The sequence below is a fragment of the Diabrotica virgifera genome, chromosome 7 (genome assembly GCF_917563875.1).
Source record: "Diabrotica virgifera virgifera chromosome 7, PGI_DIABVI_V3a".
Classification (NCBI taxonomy): Eukaryota; Metazoa; Arthropoda; class Insecta; order Coleoptera; family Chrysomelidae; genus Diabrotica; species Diabrotica virgifera.
This window is the reverse complement of record NC_065449.1, coordinates 45,380,110-45,395,958: the sequence shown is the minus strand read 5'-3', so window position 1 is coordinate 45,395,958 and position 15,849 is coordinate 45,380,110.

The window sequence follows — 15,849 nt, the reverse complement described above, 5'->3', positions numbered from 1 at the left end:
GTGTATCTCTTTTATTTTGCAACGAATCGTTCTAGAAATAACTGTTTCACATATCCGCTGGGAGCGTTAACTATGAATATAGGTCACGTGGTACACTCTGACGTCGAGGGGACGATCTTATGTGTATGCTTTATGTGTGATTTACAAAACAAGAGATTATTTAAAATTTTACTATTAATTTTGTGCTAATGTAACATACTGTTATGATCTGCTTTCTATTACTTTTATTTTAATTGAGTATTAATTTAATTAATTATTGAATTGACGCAAATCATACATAAACAATTAATAAAAAATCTCAGGGTGCCTTTTTGTCATAAAAATTAACTAAAATTATCTTAGGTTATACTTATCCTTTCTGGTGGCTTCAGTATCTCTTAGTTGATCCTTATCGGGAAAAAATAGGAAAAGGAAATGCAATGCTCTGAAAATCTATCAATTAAATCCTGTGGGCATAATTGTCCAAATGAAACTTTTACCATATAATTAATCTAATTTAAACAAATATTTATCGCTTTGTTCCTGATACCATTTATAAAATAAGCTAAACAAATTTAGGTATTTGCAAAACTCCTTTTTTTTTGGTTTATTGGCATTGGGAAGAAGAAAAACTACTTATACTTCCTATTAAATTATTGAAATGTTGGAACCTTAATTCATATGCTTTTACGCCAAATATCTTAACTTCTGATTATAAAGAACATCTATCACGTAAGTTATTGACTGACCTTTTTGATTCACACACAATGATGTCTCCTCTTGACCCAAACAGCTCTTCCTTGTTGATTATGTTAGGCTACCAATCAAAGAACTCTCCGTTCTCTGCATCAATCCAGCAGCATACCAGCAACTATTTCTCCAAAACACAAGCCAGGCCGCTTTTGACCAGTACTCGTTCAATAAACTCCAAAACTCTCTCCTCTCTTTCTCTCAATAATAATCTTCTGAGACCCAAGTTTCTTTTTTACTTGGTGTCACAAATAATTTTAATAATGATAAATCTTGTAACTTACTCTCTTGGACTTTACAGAATCAAAGAGGTTTTTCTTCTCAATTTGATTTGTAGTCGTCGCTGGGCCATCGAGGTGTAAACAAAGCGCTCCGAAAAACCGGTGATTAAGAATTCTAATTATCTTATCAACAACAATAAAAAAACCCATTAGCAATAAGTGAGAAAAACAAAACAATATGTTCCCTTCGGGGAATCTTATTGGGTTCAGAAATGGACAACCAGTTTATCAACAACAAAACATACAGAGTGATCCAATAAATCTACAAATAACACAAGCAACCAATAACCAACTACAGTGGCAGCCAACAATGATGAACCAACCAGAAAATGCAATGAACATGAATATGCCAACTATGCAACAACAGTATCATACAACTCCTATACAGACAGCAAATACAAACTATTACTCTCAACCAGTTCAGCAGCAAATGCCGACATCAAGTAAAAATAGTGCAAATATCGAAGACGGAGAAACTCACTATATGACATCAACCAGCGAAGATGAAGAAGAAAATCAGACAAACAGTAAAAACGCTTGGCAAGTCATGGGAAGCAATAAAAGGAAGAAAATACATAACAACAAACCAAATCCAAGCGAAATTGAAACAGGTAACCGATTCCAACCGCTGTCGAAAGAAACAGAAGAAAATACTGGAAACGCAGAAACCAACAAAATACCAAAACCTCCACCAATATTTGTACACGGGGTACAGGATTTCAACGAGATGACAAAGCAATTAGAGGAAATAGCGAAAAAATAAGAATACCAGACAAAAAGTTTAATAAACAACGTTGTCAAAATAAATTGTGAAACACCAGAAATATACCGAAAATTGGTTAAGGAGTTCAAGGAAAAAAATATATACCATCACACGTACCAACTAAAAGAAGAACGAGCCTACAGAATCGTGATCAGATACTTACATCACTCAACCAATACTGATGACATAAAAAGTAAGCTATCTCAGTTAGGGCACAAAGTTAGAAACATAGTTGGACAAACTGTGGGTTAAATTCCCCATTTGTTATTGACTAAATAAGGTCCCAATGACCTCTGTGGATTGTATGTTAGTTACCAACGCTTTGGTTCAAAAATCACACCCCATAAAGAGGTGGTAAAGGGTTATATCTAATCCTTTGACTAAGATTAAATTAATAAAGCGAGTTGAGAAAGTAAAGGTTTAATTATCCTAGACAAAAAAAAAAGGTTACAAAATAAAACAATAATTAAATTAAAAAAGAACCAATCTAAACGTGTATTGAATATGGAGTCAAAATTCAAAATGTCTATGAATGTAAATTTATTTGAAAATGTTTACTCAAAAAGTTCTGTATAGCTACCATAGTTCCATTATTGCACTTCCCGGTGGCTGGTTTCAAGTCGAGGAACTTCTGCTGGTCTCGAACAGCCACGGCTCAAACTTAGCCCAAACACCACAAATCTGTTAGTTCTTCGCTGAATTTGGCGGTAATAAAATCACAAATACAATAAGTAGACTCCAATATAGTCTACTACAAACTGAACAGTTAGGTGAAATTTTGTATTTACTCCTGTATAAAATAAAGGAGTTAAGAAACAATAAATGATTAAAAACACTTATTCAAAACAACAAAATACAATTTTTACGTATGGTCTACAAATTTTTAACCACACATAATATGTGTACAACTCTAATTGAGTCAGGGTACTGGTGATACAATTTTTAGCGAGTTGACGAGACGAGGACAATTTCTCGCCCGTCAGGCCAATAAAAATGGAACAACGAATCGACAATTTCAATGTATGGCGCGCTAATATTTAATTTAGATTTTAAATACGCGTTTCCGGAACAATAGTTAATGTAAAACAACAAAAACCAAAGAACCACTTAATCTCTTCTTTGTAGATTTAGAACCCGCGCAAAACAATAAAGATGTCTATAATATAACAGGCCTACAGAACAGAGTAGTACTCATAGAACCTCCACGAACTCAAAAAAACAGTATAATACAGTGCATGAGATGCCAACAATATGGACATTCCAAATCATATTGTAATAAACCATTCGTCTGTGTAAAATGGGGAGGCTCACACAATACCACCACGTGCAAAAAGTCAAAAGAGACGCCAGCCATATGTGAGTTATGCAATGGAGGCCACCCAGCCAATTATAAGGGATGTGATCACTATAAGAAACTTACCAAAGGAAGCAACAAAAACAATGGAGAGCATCAAAACCCATCAGTAATCTACAAAAATGATATATACACAAGAAACACACAACAACTATCCAATCCACTGCCCCAGGGGTTGAGCTACGCTGAAGTAACTAAACACAACCAAAGAGAAGATACAACCACTGTGTTAAACAAGTTTTTGGAAGAATTCAAGAATCTATTCAACCAGCTAATCCAACAAAATAGCATGGTCCTCAACATGCTCACCATGCTTATGAACAAAATGAAATAAATGGCTAAGTTTCTTCGAATAGCCCAATGGAATGCCAACGGCCTTCCAAGCCATACAGAAGAAGTGAAAATATTTCTAGACATAAATAAAATTGACATGTTTTTAATTAGCGAAACGTACTTTACGAACAGAACTTATTTTAACATACCTAAATATAAACTATATCATACTGAGCATCCTGACGGCACAGCCCACGGAGGTACAGCAATACTCATCAAAAAAAATATTAAACATCATGAACTACTGAAGTACAAAGAAGAACACATCCAAGCAACGACAGTAAGCGTTGAAGCACTTCCATATAATGTCAACGTAACAGCTGTGTACTGCCCTCCTCGCCATAATCTAAAACGAGAACACTATGAAGAATTTTTCCAAACTTTAGGACCAAAATTCATTGCTGGGGGAGATTACAACAGCAAGCATACCTTGTGGGGGTCACGACTTATAACAACAAAAGGCAGAGAACTGGCACATGTTATACAAAATAAGAATTACTCATTTATCTCAACGGGAACACCAACATACTGGCCGACCGATCCCAACAAAAAACCAGATTTATTGGACTTCTTCATAACAAACGGTATTGGTATAACTTGTACAGATATAACACCAAGCTATGACCTAACTACTGACCATAGCCCAATAATAGCAACGGTAAGTACAACAGTTATCACTAAAAAACCAAAACTCCACCCGCACAATAATAAAACAAACTGAGACACTTACCGACAAATAATTCACGATACTATCGAAATAACAACGAGGCTGAAAAAACCGGAAGAAATAGAAGAGGACTATAACAAATTTATAAACATACTACAGTATGCAGCTAAATCAGCTACCCCACAAAGTAGTCCCAACAGAAACATAAGTAATATACCTTTAGAAATAAAAAAACTGGTAGCTGAAAAAAGAAAGGCCAGATATGCATGGCAACGAACACACACACCAGACAGCAGAATAAGATACAATCGCATCAGCAACAAATTAAAATCAAAGCTGCAAGAAGTCAAAAATGAGTAATTTACGAATTACATCACCAATCTATCAAGACAAGACAACTCTATATGGAAGCCCATAAAAAGTAAGAGAAAGCCAATAACAGCATTACCTCCAATACGTAAAAATTCAACACCACCAGGACCATGGGCAAAAAGTGATAAAGAAAAGGCTGACCTATTTGCCGAGTATTTAGCAGAAGTTTTTACTCCACTAAATGACCAAGTACCAGAAGCGAACCAAATATTAGAAGAACCACTACAGATACAGGACCGAATAAAACTATTTACTCCAAAAGAAATTAGAGACGTAATTGCCACCCTAAACCCAAAGAAGGCACCAGGCGAAGATCTGAAAACCGCAAAAATGTTAAAAGAAATACCCAAAAAGGGCATAGTTAAACTACTGCACATATTCAATGCAATACTTAGATGTGACTACTGGCCCAAAGCACTCAAAATTGGACAAATAATTATGATACCAAAGCCTGGCAAAAACCCTCTAGAATAAATGCAGAAATAAATCCACAAAATTGGATCCCAGATCATCAGTTCGGATTTCGACAAAGCGATTCAACGATACAACAATGCCATCGCATAGTCGACGCCATCAACCAGTCACTTGAAAATCAGCAGTACTGCACAGCAGCCTTTATAGACATCAGTCAGGCTTTTGTAAAGTCTGGCATCCAGGCTTGTTATGCAAAATAAAAAGAATTCTCCCAGCAAGTTACTACAACCTACTGAAAGCCTACCTACACGAACGGCAGTTTAAAGTAAAAGTTAATGAAGAAGTCTCGGAATACAAGCCTATTCACTCTGGCGTACCACAAGGGAGCATACTAGGGCCATTATTGTACATACTATATACATATGACTTGCCTACAAATGATAAAACAACCATCGGGACATTTGCAGACGACACTGCTATTTTTGCCAAGCATGACGATCCTATTGCAGCAACACAAAATCTCCAAGAGCATCTAAACTCACTTGAAATATGGCTGAAGAAGTGGAAGTTTAAGGTAAACGAAACAAAATCATCCCATATAACATTCACTCTCCGGACTGGAACCTGCCCACCAGTAACCATCAATCAAATAAAAATACCACAAAGTAATCAAGTCAAATATCTAGGGCTACACTTTGACAATAAACTCAACTGGAAACACCATATAACAAAGAAAAGAATGCAACTTGACCTAAAAACCAAAGAACTTTACTGGCTCATTGGAAGAAAATCCCACCTTTCAATAGAAAACAAATTGCTAATATATAAAGCAGTGATAAAGCCAATCTGGACTTATGGCATTGAACTGTGGGGCTGTGCTAGCAAATCCAATACTGTGATTATCCAGAGAGCGCAATCCAAGATACTTCGAGCAATAGTTAATGCACCATGGTATGTATCAAACCAAACTCTACACACAGATCTAAAAATTCCATATGTAACCGAAGTCATCCGATAAAACAACAGAAAACACCACAACAAACTAGAAGACCATCCTAATCCACTACTTCATCCACTACTGCAACCTGTCCACAATAGAAGACTCAGAAGAAGCTGGCCCTCCGACCTAAGAGGTAACTGAGGAAACATCGCTGGATGTTTACCTCTCCACGTCACCACATTTACAATAATTTAATTTAATGTAAGACCAACAAATTGACTTGTAGATGTTTGTTTTATATCTGATTGTCAATAAAGGGAGATAATAAAAAAAATTGATTTGTCTCTCGTTCCACTTTTCAGCTACTCTCCACTATCAAACAACCACTAGTACTTGCTTCTGAACTATACGCGAAAACTTTCGACTGCCTTTCTCGGATGCCGACCACACAATATCCTCTTTCTTTTCCAAACTGTCTCAACATTCAAACTTCCCTTTCCCCATTCCAAATTGCCAAGCCAATCAGAAACATTTCTCTTTCCACATTCCTCTTTTTCATTCGAAAAACCAGGCATTCTTTCAAACAACACTTCTACTCATCCTAATCACTTTCCGGAAATTATACAAATACTCTTGTGCTTAAAACAAACAGACTTAAAATTCCAAATCTCTCTACCTTTATTTTTCTAAAAACTAATAATTACAACTACCTGTGGATTTTACCTTCCCGTAACAAACAATCTTTTTAAATTATAATCCGAAATAAATTGTCATTTTACTTCACTGTATTTACAAATGTCTTTAAGTCTTCAGGGAAAAACTCATTGGGGAGAAACCCACTGCGTAAAAGCTACCTTCTACTAAATAGTTACAAATCAAATCAATATACAGGGTGTATCAAATTTATGTGCCCGCGTTATAATTAAAAATTTAAATTTTTACTCTATCTTTGATTGATAAAGTGATAAATAATAAAAATGAATAACCATTTTCAATTTCGTTGCAAAACGAAAATACAGCCGAACAATATTCCAGTCCAATCAGAGAGTGCTGCAAGCACCTCTACCGGTTTCGAAACTTATTAGTCTCTCATCAGGAGGCACATATGCTGCTCTCCCTGATCCAACCAAAACAAACCCCAGCGTGCAGTCCCGAATTGCAACGAACGAAATGGCATAGATGCCCTAGCGGCAACTGCTAGCAAAAGACTAAGTTTTCACTCTAATGGCATATAACATATCCCACCAGAATGAAAACAATGGGAACCTTCTCTGGTAACACCTCCGAGGCTTCTACAATTTGCAAGCCATACGGATGCTGAGACTAAGGAAGATGAGGGAATTCCACAATTTACAATTCACGTCCCATCTGCTCAGCGCGGTAAAGTTCCAACGAGACTGGTTCCCTTCATACTCCACACAGAGTAAATGTAAATCAAAAATGAATAACCATTTTCAATTTCGTTGCAAAACGAAAATACAGCCGAACAATATTCCAGTCCAATCAGAGAGTGCTGCAAGCACCTCTACCGGTTTCGAAAATTATTAGTCTCTCATCAGGAGGCACATATGCTGCTCTCCCTGATCCAACCAAAACAAACCCCAGCGTGCAGTCCCGAATTGCAACGAACGAAATGGCATAGATGCCCTAGCGGCAACTGCTAGCAAAAGACTAAGTTTTCACTCTAATGGCATATAACATATCCCACCAGAATGAAAACAATGGGAACCTTCTCTGGTAACACCTCCGAGGCTTCTACAATTTGCAAGCCATACGGATGCTGAGACTAAGGAAGATGAGGGAATTCCACAATTTACAATTCACGTCCCATCTGCTCAGCGCGGTAAAGTTCCAACGAGACTGGTTCCCTTCATACTCCACACAGAGTAAATGTAAATCAAAAATGAATAACCATTTTCAATTTCGTTGCAAAACGAAAATACAGCCGAACAATATTCCAGTCCAATCAGAGAGTGCTGCAAGCACCTCTACCGGTTTCGAAACTTATTAGTCTCTCATCAGGAGGCACATATGCTGCTCTCCCTGATCCAACCAAAACAAATGTAGATGGGACGTGAATTGTAAATTGTGGAATTCCCTCATCTTCCTTAGTCTCAGCATCCGTATGGCTTGCAAATTGTAGAAGCCTCGGAGGTGTTACCAGAGAAGGTTCCCATTGTTTTCATTCTGGTGGGATATGTTATATGCCATTAGAGTGAAAACTTAGTCTTTTGCTAGCAGTTGCCGCTAGGGCATCTATGCCATTTCGTTCGTTGCAATTCGGGACTGCACGCTGGGGTTTGTTTTGGTTGGATCAGGGAGAGCAGCATATGTGCCTCCTGATGAGAGACTAATAAGTTTCGAAACCGGTAGAGGTGCTTGCAGCACTCTCTGATTGGACTGGAATATTGTTCGGCTGTATTTTCGTTTTGCAACGAAATTGAAAATGGTTATTCATTTTTGATTTACATTTACTCTGTGTGGAGTATGAAGGGAACCAGTCTCGTTGGAACTTTACCGCGCTGAGCAGATGGGACGTGAATTGTAAATTGTGGAATTCCCTCATCTTCCTTAGTCTCAGCATCCGTATGGCTTGCAAATTGTAGAAGCCTCGGAGGTGTTACCAGAGAAGGTTCCCATTGTTTTCATTCTGGTGGGATATGTTATATGCCATTAGAGTGAAAACTTAGTCTTTTGCTAGCAGTTGCCGCTAGGGCATCTATGCCATTTCGTTCGTTGCAATTCGGGACTGCACGCTGGGGTTTGTTTTGGTTGGATCAGGGAGAGCAGCATATGTGCCTCCTGATGAGAGACTAATAAGTTTCGAAACCGGTAGAGGTGCTTGCAGCACTCTCTGATTGGACTGGAATATTGTTCGGCTGTATTTTCGTTTTGCAACGAAATTGAAAATGGTTATTCATTTTTGATTTACATTTACTCTGTGTGGAGTATGAAGGGAACCAGTCTCGTTGGAACTTTACCGCGCTGAGCAGATGGGACGTGAATTGTAAATTGTGGAATTCCCTCATCTTCCTTAGTCTCAGCATCCGTATGGCTTGCAAATTGTAGAAGCCTCGGAGGTGTTACCAGAGAAGGTTCCCATTGTTTTCATTCTGGTGGGATATGTTATATGCCATTAGAGTGAAAACTTAGTCTTTTGCTAGCAGTTGCCGCTAGGGCATCTATGCCATTTCGTTCGTTGCAATTCGGGACTGCACGCTGGGGTTTGTTTTGGTTGGATCAGGGAGAGCAGCATATGTGCCTCCTGATGAGAGACTAATAAGTTTCGAAACCGGTAGAGGTGCTTGCAGCACTCTCTGATTGGACTGGAATATTGTTCGGCTGTATTTTCGTTTTGCAACGAAATTGAAAATGGTTATTCATTTTTGATTTACATTTACTCTGTGTGGAGTATGAAGGGAACCAGTCTCGTTGGAACTTTACCGCGCTGAGCAGATGGGACGTGAATTGTAAATTGTGGAATTCCCTCATCTTCCTTAGTCTCAGCATCCGTATGGCTTGCAAATTGTAGAAGCCTCGGAGGTGTTACCAGAGAAGGTTCCCATTGTTTTCATTCTGGTGGGATATGTTATATGCCATTAGAGTGAAAACTTAGTCTTCTGATAAATAATAATACATTAATAGAAATTTGCTATAAATACTCTATATGGTGGAAAATGTCGTATAATACATAAATATAGTTTAAATATAGAAAAATACGAAGATATTTTAAGGCTGACAGACGTGAGATGTCATGACTGTTATATTGTTATTTGTAAACACAGGTTGAAAAGCCAGGTTCTCAAGCTTTTTAATTCATATAAAGTTGAAATTTTGCTTCCTTTACTGCTTTTTCTGCTCAAGTGTAGTGTTTTTAAGACAATACCACCATAATTCGGTCTTAAATTTCTATGAAATATAGTTCTTTAGTTATATTCAGCAAGCAAAGGTTAGGAACTTTTGTAAACCATTGTATTTTGTATAATAAAAATGGTAATGTGCTTTGTCCCGGATTGTAAACACTATAGTGAAAGAAGGATATGTAGATTCTTTGGGTTTCCAAAGGATCTGATTGAAAAGAAGAGATGGATTTCATTACTAAGGTAAGAAAATATAGTGAAGAAAAAGAACTGATTTTATCGCCCTTGAGGGACGGCTTACAAATTATACTACCATGAGAAGCACTGTCAACATGTCAAAGTCTTAAAGAAATAAAATATATAAATTGAATTTTCTGTAAGATGCGACTGGCTAAAAATAATTAAATTATTTATTACCCTTGATGCAAAATAGCAATAAGTACAAAAATAGCCGGGGAAACAAACCTTTTCTTATTTAATGTATTTCATCCACTTAGATTGCAATTAGGGCCTTCATAATCCGCCTAGAGAATCTTCATAATATAAAACAGTTCATCAAATTTCGTTATAATCAATTCAATAGATTTCGCATAATAATTTTGGAATCATATTTTTTTTAAATTGAAGTTCTTTAAAATCTTGTACAACAAAAACTAAATCATATATGGAAGTTCGCCAATATAAAACAATATATTTTTTTAAGTTTCATCTTCTGGAATAAATAAAAAAAAACCAATAAAAAAATTAAATCGAAAACAAATTTAACACGTTGACGGACAGAACGTCTGTAGACTTTGCATTTTTCCCTATTCTACTTAGTCCTGTCGCCAGGGGGGGTACAACGGCCTCCTTAATTCAGATGGACTTACCCCAGTTTTTTTCATGTATTTTGACCCGTAAAATACGAATTTTTTGGGTAACAGTTGATCCGGATGTCGATAAGATTGTTATAGACAAAGAACTTGAGGAATTACATAACAGCGATTACTCGCAAAACAAAATAATTTTTTGTATTTTTTGGGTCATTCTAAGCAAAAAATGTTCTGGCAAGTTTTTTCGTAGGATGCATAGTTTTCGAGATAAGCGCGGTTGAACTTCCAAAAAATCGAAAAATTGCAATTTTTGAACCAGAATAACTTTTGATTAAAAAATAAAATAGCAATTCTGCTTACTGCATTTGAAAGTTTAAGTCAAATTCTATCGGTTTTGATTATTTGCATTGCTAAAAATTAATTTTTTTATTCTTAAACAAAGCTATAAACAGTAATAAACACCTAGTGCGTGAGTGATGTTTTCAATGATTTCTCATTTAAAATCGAACAAGTAGGTAGAGTAGGTACTAGTGCAAGCGAGGCAATATCTACGTAGGATGTATTCAAACGCATGTATTAGGTACGGGAAACACTATGTGTTTATAGCTTTGTTTGACAATAAAAAAATAAATTTTTAGCAATGAAAATAATCAAAACCGATATAATTTAACTTGAACTTTCAAATACGGTAAGCAGAATTGCTATTTTATATTTAAATCAAAAGTTATTCGGGTTCAAAAATTGCAATTTTTTGATTTTTTTAAATTTTAACAGCGGTTATCTCGAAAACTATGAATCCTACGAAAAAACTTGTAGAAACATTTTTTGCTTAGAATGACCCAAAAAATACGAAAAAATGTTTTGTTTTGCGAGAAATCGCTGTTGTGTAATTCCTCAAGTTCTTTGTTTATAACAATTTTATCGACATCCGGGTCAACTGTTACCCAAAAAATTCGTGTTCTACGGGCCAAAATACATAATAAACTTGGGGAAGTTTTTATGATGGAAGTCCATCTTAAATTCAGATGGAAGTCCATCTGAATAAAGGAGGCCTTTGTACCCCCCCTGGCGACAGGACTAACTTTGCAAAATACATATTACAGTGTCACAACGCACTTGATTATACATTTGACGCACTGTCCGTCAACGTGTTAATAAGGACAGAAATAAATTAATAACGATAGAAAAAGAAATTCTGACACCAACCAGAAACAAAAATAATCTGATATAGATCTAATCTAATAATATAATAATTTTAGATAATAGACGAAAGACGTTAACATAAGAAACAATAATCAAATGTACAAATGAGTGGATAGACAAATAAACACAAAATTAAACAAGAGAAAGAAGAATTGTTAAAAGAAAAGTGCGTAAACATAGAAAAGACAAGATAGTTTTAACACACACAAAACATCAAAGAATTAACTCCTAACAATAGAGAAAGAAAACCGGGAATATTGAAAGGTGCAAATGGGAAACTAGTGTTGAATACTAACGAAAAATTAAAGAAAGGAAGAGAATACAGCAATGAGTTTTTCAAAGACAATAGATTAGAACCGATAGAAGTAGAAGATGTAGTTTTACATCTTATTATTTGCTTTTAGCGTGATTGCTCAGAGATGCATTGATGTGGATGTGCATGTTTGTTACGTTGATTTTGACAAAGTAGCACACGAAAAATTAGTTCAAATTCTAAAACAAATTATACATTTGGAAAATGTACCGATAAAAAGGGTTGATAAATACAAATACCTAGGTACTTGGATTTCCGAAAATAATGATCAAACAACAGAAATAGCAAGAACTGAGCCCTGAGATGTTACGTGTTTTCGATACTACAACTTGGACTTTAAAGCTGGTGCCAGAACACATAAATAAGCTAGTCATTTGAAATAGGTCATCTTTGGTATCCTCTTTGTCTGGGTCTTCCTTTCCTTCTTTTCGTGAGCCCCGTTTTAAGATCATCTTTGGCATCCTCGTCCTTTCCATTCTCATCACGTGTCCCATTTATCTCACTCTCTATGTTCCTCTAGCCCCCTCTGTTTGTTCGTCGCACCCAACCTTCTACCAGTGGCGGTTGGTCCTATGAGGCAGGTGAGGCAGTGCCTCATCAGTATATCAATCGACTATTTACGTTATTTCGTTATTTCATCATCAATTCTTTAAATACAATTTAACTGTTTGAAAAATTTGCTAAATAACTTTATTTTCGTTATTTCATCATCAATAATTCTTTAAATACAATTTAACTTTTTGAAATTTGCTAAATAATTTAATTTTTATTATAAAACGTTTTTTATTAACTTTATTTTTATGATAAAAAAAATAAGTACGGCCCTGACCCGTTCTTCATAACACACCGATACCTACTCTACTCAAATTATATAGCAGAGGCACTGCCTCTGATGGTACCTTGTCTAGCATATTACGAAGCCGACGGAGATCCGCCGGCAGCAAGGTTCATAAATAGTTCATGGTATAGGGACCTTGGGCCGGCAGCATGACTGAGAATAATTTTTGGAAGCGGGATTAAGTATCCTTTCAGAGGCAGGCAAAAATATGCCTCTAGCGTGGTTTTGCAGTTTTAGGTAGTTTGTTCTAGTTACGTGTACTTACTATTAGTATAAAAGATACAATAGATGTTTAGAATATGTTATTATGCTCTGACTGGCTGAAAGCCATTTGCCAATGTCAATTAAATAAATAAATTAATAAAAAAACTAGAAATTATAATTTCTTTCATAATAATTCATTTACTTTTAAGTACGCTGTTTATAAAATAAACAAAAAACCAAAAAAATAAAATTTAAGCCTGAGTTTATTTAACATAAAAAAACAATCTTATAATATAACCGTAATTTGCTTACTTGCTTGTTTCTATTTCCGTATATTCAATACATTTACAATATAATAAAATTGGTTCTAAAATGAAATTATCACGTGTTTGCAGGTATATTGTTTGCGTACCATAATTTCATTTTGGCAAGTGATTAATAATAACAGAATCAGTCAACGGCCAAACCAGAATGATCCTAAGGGGGGCTACAACTGGTGGGTCTCTGGGGGTATGGATTTAAGGCATTTAAGGCTTATAACCCCCAACCCCCCCCCAGTTACGCCACTGGAATCAGTTGTCGGTTGTTGTCATGTAGTATATAATGTAAATTTTGCTTAATATGGCTGTTCAAGTGTTCAACGCTGATGAGCCAACGACGAAACATCTGATTCATGCTGTTTTGATATGTGTTATCATATTAATTATTATTTTTAGCTTAAAAAACAGCTACTATGAGTATGAACCTGTTATAGAGACTTAGAACTTTCGTAGCTATTCTTTTGCGAATAAAATTGTTATTTAATAATATCGTTTTCAAGCCTTAAAATAAATACGGTGCCGTTCTGTGACGTTATGACGTCACAAAATCGACCTTCCGGCTATTAAAGAAAATATAACCATAATAATAATAATCCTCAAGTGTAGTGTGCCTCACCATCTTGTACTATCACGAGCCGCCCCTGCCTTCTACCGTGTTTTGTCTCCATATATTGCTCTAAGCATTTTCCTCCTTGCTTTTTTAATTGTCCGTACTTCGCTACCATACGTCACTATGGGCCTTATTGTCATTTTATATATCCTTAGCTTTGTTTTTCTCGATAAATATTTTGATTTCATCAGTGGCCTTACGCTTTCCATTTTTTTTATTTCTGTTTGCCAATCTGGCATTCAGTTCCTATTCTTCCTGACCTTTCTCGTCTATAATAACCCCCAGATACGGAAAACGGATCACTCTCTCGAAATTATATTCCCTTGCTTCATAGACCAGGGCGCATCTGTAAAAATATTAGTACATTTGGACGTTTAGAGGTGACTCAAATTTTTTTGCAGAAATTGCTATAAAAAAAAAAACAAATAATAATATTTGAGTTATCCTCCCTCTCAAAAAGGTCCGGAACATTGTTTAAATAATCAAAATATCAAAAAATTAAGGAAAAATTCGATTTTTTTCATGGTTTTTTGATTATAACTTTAAAAGTATTCATTTCCGAGAAAAGTTGTATTGACATAAAAGTTGTGTAATTAAATTTCCTACAATGTAGAATTGGTTAAAAATTTAAAAAATAGTCACCCTTGTTGCAAAATAGCACTAATTGTGAAAAAAACATACAAAAACAAGTATTTGCATTTTACGTTTTTCAACCATTTATGCTACACTTAGGACCTTCACATTTCACCCTGAAAAACTTTATGATACAGTAAAACAATACTGTAAAGTTCATTAAGATCGGTTTAATAGATTTTGCAATCCAGCTTTCGTAAAAAAAATTCATTTTTTCAAAATGTTACAGGATTGAAAATAAAGTAGATAGCAAGTTGAAAATTTTTTTGCTTATAGAAGTGTACTGTACCTTTCATTTGCAATTTTGCAAAATTGAAATCGATTAACACCACGGCGTCAGGAATTTTTTTAAATAAACATTAATTATTGGTGCTACGCGCAGGACAGCGGATAGTTTGCTCTGATTGGGCATTCCAATGACCTTTGCTAATGATTGAAAAATTTAAATTTTTATTACATTTCGATATAAATAAATAAATTTGTTTATTGCAAAATAAAAACACATACTCTATCCTTTGAAATAACACTTTTATTAGCAAAAACTTTCTTTGTTCATATATTTTAACTTAAATAATAAAAGTTTATTATTTTTAAATATATGCAATTGTTTAAACAATATTTCACAAATAATAAAAAAATTAGTTTGATTTTTGTGGAATTAAAATATTAAAATACAACAAAATATAGAGTAAGAAAATAATATATTAGATAAAGATTGGAAGAAATTTTGGTGGAAATCAACTTGTGTGAATCGAACACCGCTGTCCTGCGCGTAGCACCAAAAATTATTGTTTACTTCAAAAATTTTTTGACGCCGTGGTAATTTATCGATTTTAATTTTGAAAATTGCAAATGAAAGGTACAGTACACTTCTATAAGCAAAACAAATTTCAACTTGCTATCTGCTTTATTTTCAGTCCTGTAACATTTTGAAAAAATTATTTTTTTTTGCGAAAGCTGGATTGCAAAATTTATTTTGCAAAATCTACTGAACCGACCTTAATTAAATTTACAGTATTGTTTTACTGTATCATAAAGTTTTTCTGGGTGAAATATGAAGGTAGTAAGTGTAGCATAAATGGTTGAAAAACGTAAAATGCGAATACTTGTTTTTGTATGGTTTTTTCGCAATTTTTGCTATTTTGCAACTAGGGTGACTATTTTTTAAATTTTTAACCAATTCTATATTGTAGAAAATTTAAT